Genomic DNA, 12,751 nt, shown 5'->3' with positions numbered 1-12,751 from the left:
ATCACCACACATATACACCTTTTATTATATACGAATTTTTTTTTTATTTTCTAATTTCAAACCGAAATATTCTCTCTCTTGAAAAAACAATAATAATACAACTATTTTCACGTGGGTTGTTTTTTGTAAGAAAAATAAATTGCAGTTTAAAAATAGTCACTGATTTTGGTATTAAGGTAACTCTAGAGTCCTTAGAGTACTCTCATACAGTAGACTCTCGATAAATTGAACTTTGAACGGACTGCAAAAGTAATTTAAATTACCAAGATTTTTATTTATATGCCATAATAATATTTTGACAATATTAAATGAAATTATTTTCAAAAAATATTCCAATTTCAATTATTTTCAATATCTAGTATTTTCAATAAAATTTCTCAAAAAGATTTCAATTATTTGAAAAAAATGGTTAAAATTTTTCCAAAATTTAATTATTTTCATAAATAATAAAATTTCCACAAGAATTTAATTAATTTGGAATAACATTTTCACAAGAATTTCGAAAAAATCAATTATTTAACAAAATTTTTATAAAATTTTTCACAATAATTTAATTACTATCACTAATAATAACATTTTTCATGGAAATTCAAATTTTTAAAAAAATTTTTTGATTAAATTCTAAGCAAGAATTCAATTATTTTCATAAATAATAAAACTCATTGAATAATTTCAATTATTTTTTAAACAATTTTAAATTAATTATTTAAAAAAAAATTCCATTAAATTCACAAATAGAGTTATAAATAGAGTTATAATTATATTATATATAATACCGTTTAGGAATTGCAGTCGTTCAAAATATAGGTGTCCACCTTGGGGCACCTTATCCTACGAGAAGGATTGAAAAGTTAATATAGTTCTTGAAAATCGGCTATTTTTTTATTACTCTGTTTGTTGTCTTTTGTAAAAGTAAATTTTTTTGTCTTATTACATTTTGAGGTTAATTATCATTGAGATGTTAAATTTCACATTTGTTTGAGAATTGGAGGGAAGAAAAGTTGGTCAATAATACCCTTTTACTTGTTTGTCGAGAGAGCGATATGGGAAAGTTTGCGTTTACAGAAAACTTGTAAGTAGAGAGAAAGGGAGAGAGAGAAAAAGAGAGAAAAAGCTAAAAAGAGAGAAGGAGAGAGAGAATATTAGTTTTGAAAAAGAAGCCACAAAGTACCGCACTGATAGTGACCCAAGTGCCTAATGTATGTATATCTAAGTAGTGATGAATATCTACTTCTTTAGCTAAATATAGTAGCAATTACTATATTTATACACTATCTGGAACTAGTAGTAGTGGTAGTAGTACTATTAGTAGTACTAATAGTACTACTACTAGCAGTACTTATAGTATTTAATAGTAGTACTACTAGTAGTAGCTCTAGTAATATTAGTAGTAGCACTAGTAGTATTAGTAGTAATATTAGTAGTATTACTAGTATTATTACTAGTAGTATTACTAGTAGTATTACTAGTAGTATTAGTAATAGTAGTAATACTAGTATTATTACTAGTAGTATTAGTAATAGTAGTAATACTAGTATTATTACTAGTAGTATTAGTAATAGTAGTAATACTAGTAGTATTATTAGTATTATTAGTAATACTACTAATGCTAGTAGTATTACTAGTAGTAATATGAGTAACACTAGTAGTAATACTAGTAATAGTAATACTAGTAATAGTAGTATTAGTAGTATTAGTAATATTAGTAATATTAGTATTAGTAGTAGTATTAGTAATAGTAGTATTAGTAGTAAAAGTAGTAGTATTAGTAGTAATAGTAGTAGTATTAGTAGTAATACTAGTAGTATTAGTAGTAATACTAGTAGTATTAGTAGTATTAGTAGTAATAGTAGTAGTATTAGTAGTAATACTACTAGTATTAGTAGTAATACTACTAGTATTAGTAGTAATACTAGTAGTATTAGTAGTAATACTAGTAGTATTATTAGTATTATTAGTAATAGTAGTAATACCAGTAGTAATACTAATAGTAATACTAGTAAGACTAGTATTACTAGTAGTATTAGTAGTAATACTAGAATTAGTAGTAGTAATACTAGTATAATACTAGTATTATTAGTAGTAATACTGGTAGTATATGTAGTAATACTAGTAGTATTATTAGTAATACTAGTAGTATTATTAGTAATACTACTACTACTACTACTACTACTACTAGTAGTAGTAGTACTGTATACATATTGCACTTATTTATATATATTAAACTAATTATAAAAGTAGTGATGTATAAATGAATGTACCTAAGTAGTGATGTATATATCTAAGACACTTAACCCCCATTGCACTGTATAATGCGTGATTATCAATTACGACATCATATCTTGAACACGTATAGATTAATCGACATGATGCCGTGCCAATATTTCTATTGCACGTCCACTAAACAGCATTCCACTAAACTGCCGGAACTTTATAATTATATTATTAAATTTGAACATGGATATTATTTTCACCCGTATGGGAGAATAATATAATATATACGAGAGAGAGAGATAGAGAGAGAAGTAAATGAGAGATGCACTCGAGAAGGGATAGTTGTGGATAAAGGTTTACATGTTGCTGCTAAAATATTTACAAGATTCGGTGGGGGGAAATTGAGAAAGATTTTAAATACTTTATATATCAGGTGAAGTATGTACATATACTATAAATGCTATAAAAGTTGAAGGCAGAGTTTAATATTTAAAGATGGGACTAATGCTCTATGTTCTATTAATGATGATGCTTCTAATGCTAATGCTATCAAATTCCATTGTTATCTAATGCTAATGCTACCAAATGCCATTCTTATCTAATGCTAATGCTATATCTAATAGTAAGGCTTGGACCTTAGTTAAGGTGCCCTGTTATTTTTCAGAAATTAAAGGTGGTCCAACCCTGACTAGTTTTTCTTTTGTTTACGAAATTATTGTAAATAATAAATAATGACTAATAAAGTAATTTTAATTCCATGTTATGAAGCTACTAAAGAAGTAAAATATTCAAACATATTTAAAAAAAAAAAATAAGAAAATTAAGATTGGTGCTATAAAGGAGACAAAATACAAGGCAAACTATTTGAATGCATCCAAAGATATAAATTTTATCTCTTATATTCTATATGTATACTTGTATATAACTCCTCAGAAATCCCATATAAGAATGCAAAGTGAATGATTTTGGCAATCCCGAACAAAGTCGTTTATCAACATTAGTCCCTTCATTCGGAATAAGGCAATTTTCCGCGCGATTTCCTTATCAATTCACAGTGATCGAATGTATTAAAGTATAAAATGACCTGCGTGTAATATAAATTTGTAAATTTTATACAATTTATCGCAAAATTATCATTAAAATTATCTTTCAAATTTGTCATTGCAATAATAATTGTATTCCTAATTAATGTTAATTATTTTTACAATTATTAATTAATAGTATAGTTATAATTGTAAATATAGTATTATAAATATTATAATTAGCATCATAAATATAATTATTATTTTAATTAATATCATAAATGAGGCTCCGGATCTTAAAAGGGCACTTTCAGCATTTAAAATCAATGCTGAAAGTGTCCTTTTAATCCTCTTTTACCCTTTTGTTCCGGAGCCTCAAATATTATTTATGTATTAATTAATTAATTATAATATTAATGTATTAATTATAATATTAATATTAATTAATTATTTCTATTGTTATAATTATAATTAAGATTCCAATTATGCGGTTCGAATTTACTTTTCTAATAAAGAAATTTTTTAAAAGAAGAAAAAAAGTAATTTAAAACAATATTCAGTTACGTTTTACTTTTAATTGAAGGAAAAGAAATTTCGTTTTTTTTATAGTATAATTATTGTCGCACGCGATATGATAATAATTTCGAGAAATATTCTGTGTACAAGCAGAGCCCCTCCATATATATATAGTATATATAGATGAATTGCTGTTCAATCTGTCTGCCAGCGTAACAATTTAATGACTCGCTACATAATGCGGGTATAATAAGTTCCACCTCCTATAGCAATCAATATCTGATCGGTATGCAATCAATTTTCATCTTGTGCGCCCAACACACATATACACTTATAATATAGCTTTGATGGTAACTCTCTTAATAACTTGAAATGATTTGACGACCCTTTTCAGTATATATATATATATATATATAGTTGTATATTTTTTACTCAATAGAAATTAAAACATCATCCCTTGACTAATTATTCCGATTCTACATTTCTTTTTCATTAATTTGCCAATTTTCCTTTTTTTAATATTTTATTGTAATTTTAAAATTTTAATAGTAAAATTAATATAATATAAATTATAATTATTATAATTATAATACAAACAAATAATAATATAAAATTTTTTTTTTGCAATTAGAATACGTTAACACGTGCATGGTAACTCAACCGGTTAAACTAATGTATACCTCCAACATTATTTTAGAGAGAAAGAGAGAACTTTAAAAATATACAATATATCTGCGTATAAATTGAAATAGCTAAAGATTGATACACTTTAATTGATTAACAAACACGTTGAACCGGTTAAAATCTGGAGCATTAGTTTCCGCAATGAAAATTTCAGACGGCAAAACATTTTATCATGTTAATGATATGGAGAAAATATTTTGTTACATATCCATAATTATTATTCACGCAGATATCTTTAGAAAAATTACTCAGCTTTACTTTCGAATAATAATTTGATTTTCATTTTCACACTTTATAAACTATAATTATATATTAATATTTAGCATAATAGTAATTTGACCGGAAAATATTACCACTTGCGAGAAAGTCAATGGCGCCCTCTGGCAACTAAATTTAAGGCGGGATTTTTTAAATATTAGAAGTAATTTTTTTTTATTTTAACAAATTCATTTAATTTCGTTGGTATTTTAACATTATTTTTACCTATTTATTAAATAAATATTACCACTAGCGAGAAAGTCTATAAATTGCCCTAAAATATTACCACTTGTGAGAAAGTTTATAATTTGAGGCAAAAACATTTCCACTAGTGAGAAAGTCTATTTAAAAAATTATCACCAGCGAGAAAGTCTATAATTGGACCTAAAATTTTACAACTAGCGAGAAAATATATAATTTGACAATAAAATATTACCACTTGCGAGAAAGTTTATAATTGGAGGGAAAAACAATACCACTAGTGATAAAGTCTATTTAAAAAATTATCACTAGCAAGAAAGTTTATAATTTGACCTAAAATATTACCACTTGCGAGAAAGTCTATAATTTGAGGCAAAAACAATACCACTAGTGATAAAGTCTATTTAAAAAATTACCACTAGTGAGAAAGTCTATAATTTGACGCAAAAATATTACCACTTGCGAGAAAGTCAATGACGCCCTCTGGCAATTAATTCAAGGGCGGGCTTTTTTAAATCTTAGAATTTATTTTTTATTTATTTATGATTATATTTCTTTAATGATCATATTATACCAATATTAATAATAATACTAATAATACTAATAATACTAATAATACTAATAATACTAATAATACTAATAATACTAATAATACTAATAATAATAATAATAAAAAAAAGTAAAAATAATAATATATATTTATAAATATATTTATATATATTTATATAATATATATATTTATATGTAGAGATATAAATAAATAGATTTATAAATACGATTTCTCGACGCTCAGCGACTAAAGTATGGTTAAGGAATTTTTGTGACAAGGAGATTAATGTCCTCGAAGGATATCCGGTAGAAACTCATTGATTTCTCTCGTTGTGCTGACCGATCCTCGAGTTTATACACAACGACCTCCTCTCGACATATATAAACACATGCATTTTACGCGCGTATCCTCTTTCACCGTACCAGAATGCAGTCATGTGCCTTACGGGACTTCAGTCTTTTACTCCAAATTCAACAACTACCTTTACCTAATATAAATAAATATAAATAAACAATTATAAAATTACATAAATGATACAAAATACTATTTTTTTAAAAAAATTATTTTGTTCAAATAAACTTGTCCTCTATTAATTATAAGCAAAAATTGTGCCAAAATTGTTTGTTTATATAGTTTAAATTGTTATTTTTTTATTTGGAAATAAATATTTTTTTTAAGTCAATTAAATGTTAATTACTTTAAATACTACAATTATTATCACTTTCTCGCAAGTGGTAATATTTTAGGTCAAATTATACACTTTACCACTAGCAAAAAAGTCTATAATTTGACCTAAAATATTATTACTTGCGAGAAAGTTTATAATTTGAGGCAAAAACATTACCACTAGTGAGAAAGTCTATTTAAAAAATTACCACTTGCGAGAAAGTCTAAAATTTTACCGAAAAAGTTACCATTTGCGAGAAAGTCAATGGCGCCCTCTGATAATTGTTTTTGACGCGGGTTTCTTGAATTTCTTTAAATTTTGTTCTTTCGTTTTTAGTAAATTAATTTTGTTTTTATAAATAATGTAACAATAATAATAGAAAACGAACGAAATTAAATTAGTTTATTAAAGACGAAAGAATAGGTTTTAGTTTTTAAAAAATCCCGCGTTAAAATTGACTGCCAGAGGGCACTATTGACTTTCTCGCAAGTGGTAATATTTTTTCGTCAAATTTTAGACTTTCTCGCTAGTGGTAGTTTTTTTAATAAACTTTCTCGCAAGTGCTAATGTTTCTACCTCAAATTATAAACATTCTCGCAAGTGGTAATATTTTAGCTCAAATTATAGACTTTCTCGCAAGTGGTAATAATTTTTCGTCAAATTATAAATTACACTCGTTGGATTATTTTTTATTTATTTAATATAACGTTTTTATAACATTATAATTATTTGTTAAATAAAAAAAATTAACTAATACTTAATACAATTAAATAAATACTTAAAAATCCAAAATTATGAAGCAATTAATTTCAAATATTTATATAGACCGGAAAATATTATAAAATTTAATAAACTCTATTTCCAAAATAATTCTTTTTTTATAACTTTACGACTCGATGACGCAGTGTTCATTCATCGACCATATTATATATACATATACACACATCTAGAGATAATATTTAAGAGAATAAAAATCTTTTTTTTACACTCAAAAAACTTTGGAGCATCTTGTTCAACGTGAGTCTCTCATGATTTTATGATTTTATCGCCTCTCTTTTGTTTGCATAACTCTCCCCAAAAGACCTGTTTTCTATTTATCCAAGCGCAGAGAATGAGAGGAAAGAATTTTCAACTTTAAATTGGTATATATATATACACATATACATACATATATATATGCAGAAAACTAATCTCAAGATTCGATATTTCTTTGAGAGGGCATTATCATCACACACAGTGCAAATATCTTTCAAGATAGAGAATGAAGCTGTAAAAAATATTTTAGAGCTATCGTAAAACTGTCAATTTATGTAGTGTCTTCGATGAATGGCGCAAAATTCACCATAAAATTTGCTGTTTAACTGTCCAATCGTCGATCGTAAATTTTTCCATGATTATCAATATAACTATTTATTTTTCCAAGTGTACGTGTATATGTGAGTGTTTTTTTTTATTTTGTTTTTGAATCAGTTGTTTATTATTTCTTAGAATATATTTATATAATTAAAGGGGGTCCAACCCATACTATGTTCGCCCCTAGTTACAGTAATTTTAATTATGATTATTTTAATTATAATTATGGTAATTATAATTGTAACTTAAAGGGGGTCCAACCTTGACTGTGTTCCCCTAGTTACAGTAATTACAATTATTATTATAATTATAATTATAGTAAATAATTAAATATAATTGTAACTTAAAGGGGGTCCAACCTTGGCAACCCAAAGGGTCCAACCTTGACTGTGTTCCCCTAGTTACAGTAATTATAATTATAGTAATTATAATAATGATAATTATAATTGTAGTAATTACCATTATAATAAATATAGTAATTATAACTTTAGTTATTATGATATAAATTATATTATAATTATAATACCTAAAATTATAATTGTAAAATTATTAAATGTAATAAAAATTAATAAATTAACAATATTTATAAAATTAAAGGTATAAATTAAAATAATTAAAATAATAATTTACTAAAATTATTGCTATCTAGTAGGTAGTTATAATATAATTTAATAATTTATTAAAATATAAAACAAACCCACCTATAGATATTAAATTTAATGTAATTATGTACTTATGTTCCTATAAATTAAGAACATTGAAAATACTGTACTCTCAAGAATAGTCTCACTAATAGAAATATTATTTCAGTTTCAGGTGAGTTGGCATAAAATTTTTTTGAACAAGGCCGCTTATTAATGCGTGAGTATAATAAATTTTCCATGTCTAATAAAATTGTTAATCGCTCTTTTTGAAAAACGACGACTCAATCGTCGTCATGCACATGAATGTATAGACACAACGTCAGTAAATCTATAGTCGAATATTTAAAAATTTGCATTCTGCTTTATTGGCGAATGTTTAATATTCATTTAATTATGTATTAATTATTATTATGTTAAATATTTTATTGATTATGCTAAATTTTAGTATAAGGTTAAATATCATAGTCAAATGACACTATTTGGTTAAATATTGACGTGAAATATTATTTTTAGGTTAAATATTATAGTTAAATATAATTATTAGGTTAAATATTATCTCGATATTATCGTCAAATATTATAATTAGGTTCAATATTATAGTCAAATAATATTTGTCAATAATATTTAAGGTAATAATAATATTTAACATATTGTTTAACATCATATAAGACAATAATATGTCGCATACTATTTAACAGAACAATATTTAACCTAATAATATTATTTAACCTAACAATATTTGACGATAGTATTTAAATAAATAATAATACCTGTATATGACTATAATATTTAACTTAATAATAATATATGACTATAATATTTAACCTAAAAAAATATTCGACCATGATATTCAATTGAACCTAATAATAATATTTGGCGACAATATTTAACTTAATAATAATTTATATGACTATAATAATTTATTTAACCTTCTATAATAGTATTTAAAGACAATATTGAACTTAATAACAATATTTGACTATAATATTTGACCTCATGATAATATTTGACAATAATATTTAGCCTAATAATATTATTTTTATGTTAAATATTGTTATTACGCTAAATATTACTGTCGAATATTATTATTCTGCTAAAAATTATGATAAACATTATTTACGTTCAAATTTTCTGTTAAATATCATTATCAAATATTATGTTAAATATTATATTAAATATTATATTAAATATTATATTAAATATTAGGTCACATATTTGGTTAAATATTAGGTTAAATATTGTTTTGAGAATCAGGTTAAATATTAGGTTAAATATTGTATTGAGAATCAGGTTAAATATTAGGTTAAATATTTGGATAAATGTTATATTAAATATTAGGTTAAACATTGTTAAGTATTATACTTGAATATAAATATTAATTTAAGAATTAGTAAATATTAGTTTAGGTTAAATATTAGTTTAATATTAAGTTAAATATTAGGATAAATGTTATATTGAATATTAGGTTAAATTCTGTTAAGTATTATACTGAATATTAGGTTAAACATGGTTGAATATTGTATTGAATATCAGGTTCAATATTTGTTTAAATATTAGGTTCAATATTAGGTTCAATATTAGGTTAAATATTAGGTTAAATATTAGGTTAAATATTATGTTACATATTGTATTGAATATCAGATTAAATATTTGTTTATATATTAGTTTAATATTAGGTTAAATATAAGGACAAATATTATATTGAATATTAGGTTAAAGATTGAAAACAATCTCCCAAGAAATTTAGAGAGTAAGAAGAAAAAGATAGAATTTTCCATTTACGAAAGTACTGATACCATACAAAAACTAAACATGATGTACAACTATAAGATTTTATTGGTATTCCAATATATAATATATAAGCATTTATATATATTTATATGAATAGAATTTTTGCCGAGTTGTCTCCTTTTTTTCTTCTTTGCCCTCGCACCGCTTAAATAACAGTTCAATTCAGGGTTGAATTGCAGCTGTCGTTTGAAGCGTTCTACTAATACGCTATTATTTCTCGTTTCGCAAAGCCCCAAATACAACTATATATCTATATATACGTACGTATGTTGCATATGCAACTCTTGTCCCGCAACGGAATATAAACGCGCACGCGTCTTTAATGTGTACTTAACCAATATTCAACATATGGATGACCCAGTGGCGTAGGCTAATCCCTAATCAAAATTAATCCCTTCAATTTTTTTTTCTTGTAATTTGATTGTTATTTGTTGAATAATATAATTGAGAGTTTCTCGTGATCATTATATTTAACCTAAAATTTAACTTATTATTTAACCTAATATTTAACCCAAAATTAAACCTAATATTTAACCTAATATTAAACTAATATTTAACCAAATATTAGTCCTGATATCCAATACAATATGTAACATAATATTTAACAATATTTAAGATAGTATTCAGTATAACATTTAACAATATTTAACCTTATATTAATTATATTATATTATAATATAAATTAAATTAAATTAAATTAAATTAAATTAAATTATATTAATATTAAACTAATATTTAACCAAATATTATTCCTGATTTTGCAATACAATATTTAACATAATATTTAACCTTATTTTTAACCAAATATGTGATCTAATATTCAATATAATATTTAACAATATTTAAGATAATATTTAGTATAGCATTTAACAATATTTAACCTTATATTTATTATAATTTTTAACCTAATATTTATCCAAATATTTAACATGATATTCAATACAATATTTAACAATATTTAAGATAACATTCAGTATAACATTTAACAATATTTAACCTTATATTTATTATAATATTTAACATGATATTCAATATAATATTTAACAATATTTAACCTAATATTCAGTATAATATTTAACATAGTATTTGACAAAGATATTTAACAGAAAATTCGACAATAATATTTAAGGTAATAATATGTGAAAAAATTGAACGTAAATAATGTTTATCATAATTTTTATCAAAATAATAATATTCGACAGTAATATTTAACGTAATAACAATATTAACCATAAAAATAATACTATTACGTTAAATTTTGTTGTCAAATATTATTATTGGGTCAAATATTGTTATTAGGTTCAATATTGTCTTCAAATATAATTATTAGGTTAATATTTAACTATTATAGTCATATTTATTATTATTAAGTTAAATATTATCGTCAAATATTCTTATGTTAAATAGTATGCGAAATATTATTGTCCAATAATATGTTAAATATTATTATTACCTTAAATATTATATTGACAAATATTATTGGACTATAATATTTTGAACCTAATTATAATATTTGACGATAATATCCAGATAATATTTAACCTAATAATATTTGTCGATAATATTGAACCTAAAAATAATATTTGACGTCAATATTTAACAAAATAGTGAAATTTGACTATAATATTTAACCTTTTACTAAAATTTAGCATAATCATTATAATATTTAACATAATAATTAACACATAATTAAATAAAAAATAAAAAATAATATTTATTATAAAAGTAAAACTTTTTGGAAAAATTTCTCCTAATAGATTCAATTTATTGTGAAGTATCTCCGCATTTCTTTTTTTTTTAGGGGGGGAAATAAAGAAAAATGCATAAAACTATAATAAATAAACTATTAAATGTAGAGAACAATAAAATTTCGAGCCAATAATAACAAAAGGAATATTACCGAGCAAAAATAGAGGAAAAGGGTGAAGGTGGGTGAGGGGGAAGGGAGTGGGGGTGGGGGGGGGGGTAAATACAGAGAAACTTGGTTATTCACTTTCACCAATTTTTCCTCCTGATGAAATCGTCAAATGTAGCATATAATACAACTGACCTCAACTGAGTTTGTTATCTCATAAAACTTGAAGAATTTCACAAGAAGTGATTTCTTCATTTATTTTATACGAGAGTCAGAAAATTTCGAGAAAAGAAGTGAAAGACAGTGAGAGGAGAGAAGAGAGAGAGAAAGAGAAAGAGAGAAATAGTAGTTGAGGGTCGGTAATAAAAATCCTTTTTCCACGAAACTAATCTCCTTAACCAATGTTTTTATAAAAATCTATATATATATAGCTCATTTTATAATTTAAAGCAAAAGAGAAGAGAGAGAGAAAGAGATAGAGGATATAAAAGGATTTGCAAAAACCTATTTAAAAACATAGTAAAATATTGTAAAATTTACCATAAATTCAATTTGAGAACGTGACTTGTCACTTGAAAGTAAGATATAATATTTTCAATAAAGGGAATTATCTACCTGCGGCAAAAACATTTGTAACCATTATTTTTCGAAAATTTAACCCTCTTAAGTTTAGGGACAAAAGAATTCGTTAAAAGGTTTATCCTTCTTCTTCTTCTTCTTAGTCTTGTCTATGGCAATTATTTTTGCAAGACAGCGAGAATTTTTTTATATTTATTTTCTTTTTAATTAAGAATCAATTGTAGAATTAATTTTCAGAATTATGTAAAGAAACGTATTAGTTAGGGTGGACCCCCCCCCTTTTATTATTATTATTATTTTTATTATTATTATCATTTTTAACATTTTTCTATCACTTTTAGTGTTATTATTTTAATTTTATTATAATTACTATAATTTGATGCGAAAACATTACCACTTGTGAGAAAATCAGTGGCG

At 24.1% G+C, this 12,751-nt stretch overlaps 1 protein-coding gene across 1 annotated transcript in view; it reads left to right on the top strand.

Moving 5' to 3' along the window:
* The window catches only part of LOC122512707 (thyroid receptor-interacting protein 6-like), a 203,096-nt gene that overhangs the window by 77,162 nt on the left and 113,183 nt on the right, over positions 1-12,751 (top strand). The window contains exon 2 of the mRNA XM_043628723.1: positions 8,276-8,281. The gene's annotated coding sequence lies outside the window, so the exon portion shown is untranslated. The remainder of the gene's footprint in view (positions 1-8,275; positions 8,282-12,751) is intronic.

Source organism: Leptopilina heterotoma, unplaced genomic scaffold, assembly GCF_015476425.1.
Source record: "Leptopilina heterotoma isolate Lh14 unplaced genomic scaffold, ASM1547642v1 Lhet_123, whole genome shotgun sequence".
NCBI lineage: Eukaryota > Metazoa > Arthropoda > Insecta > Hymenoptera > Figitidae > Leptopilina > Leptopilina heterotoma.
Note: the sequence above shows the minus strand (reverse complement) of the source record. Positions and strands in the feature narration are given on the sequence as shown.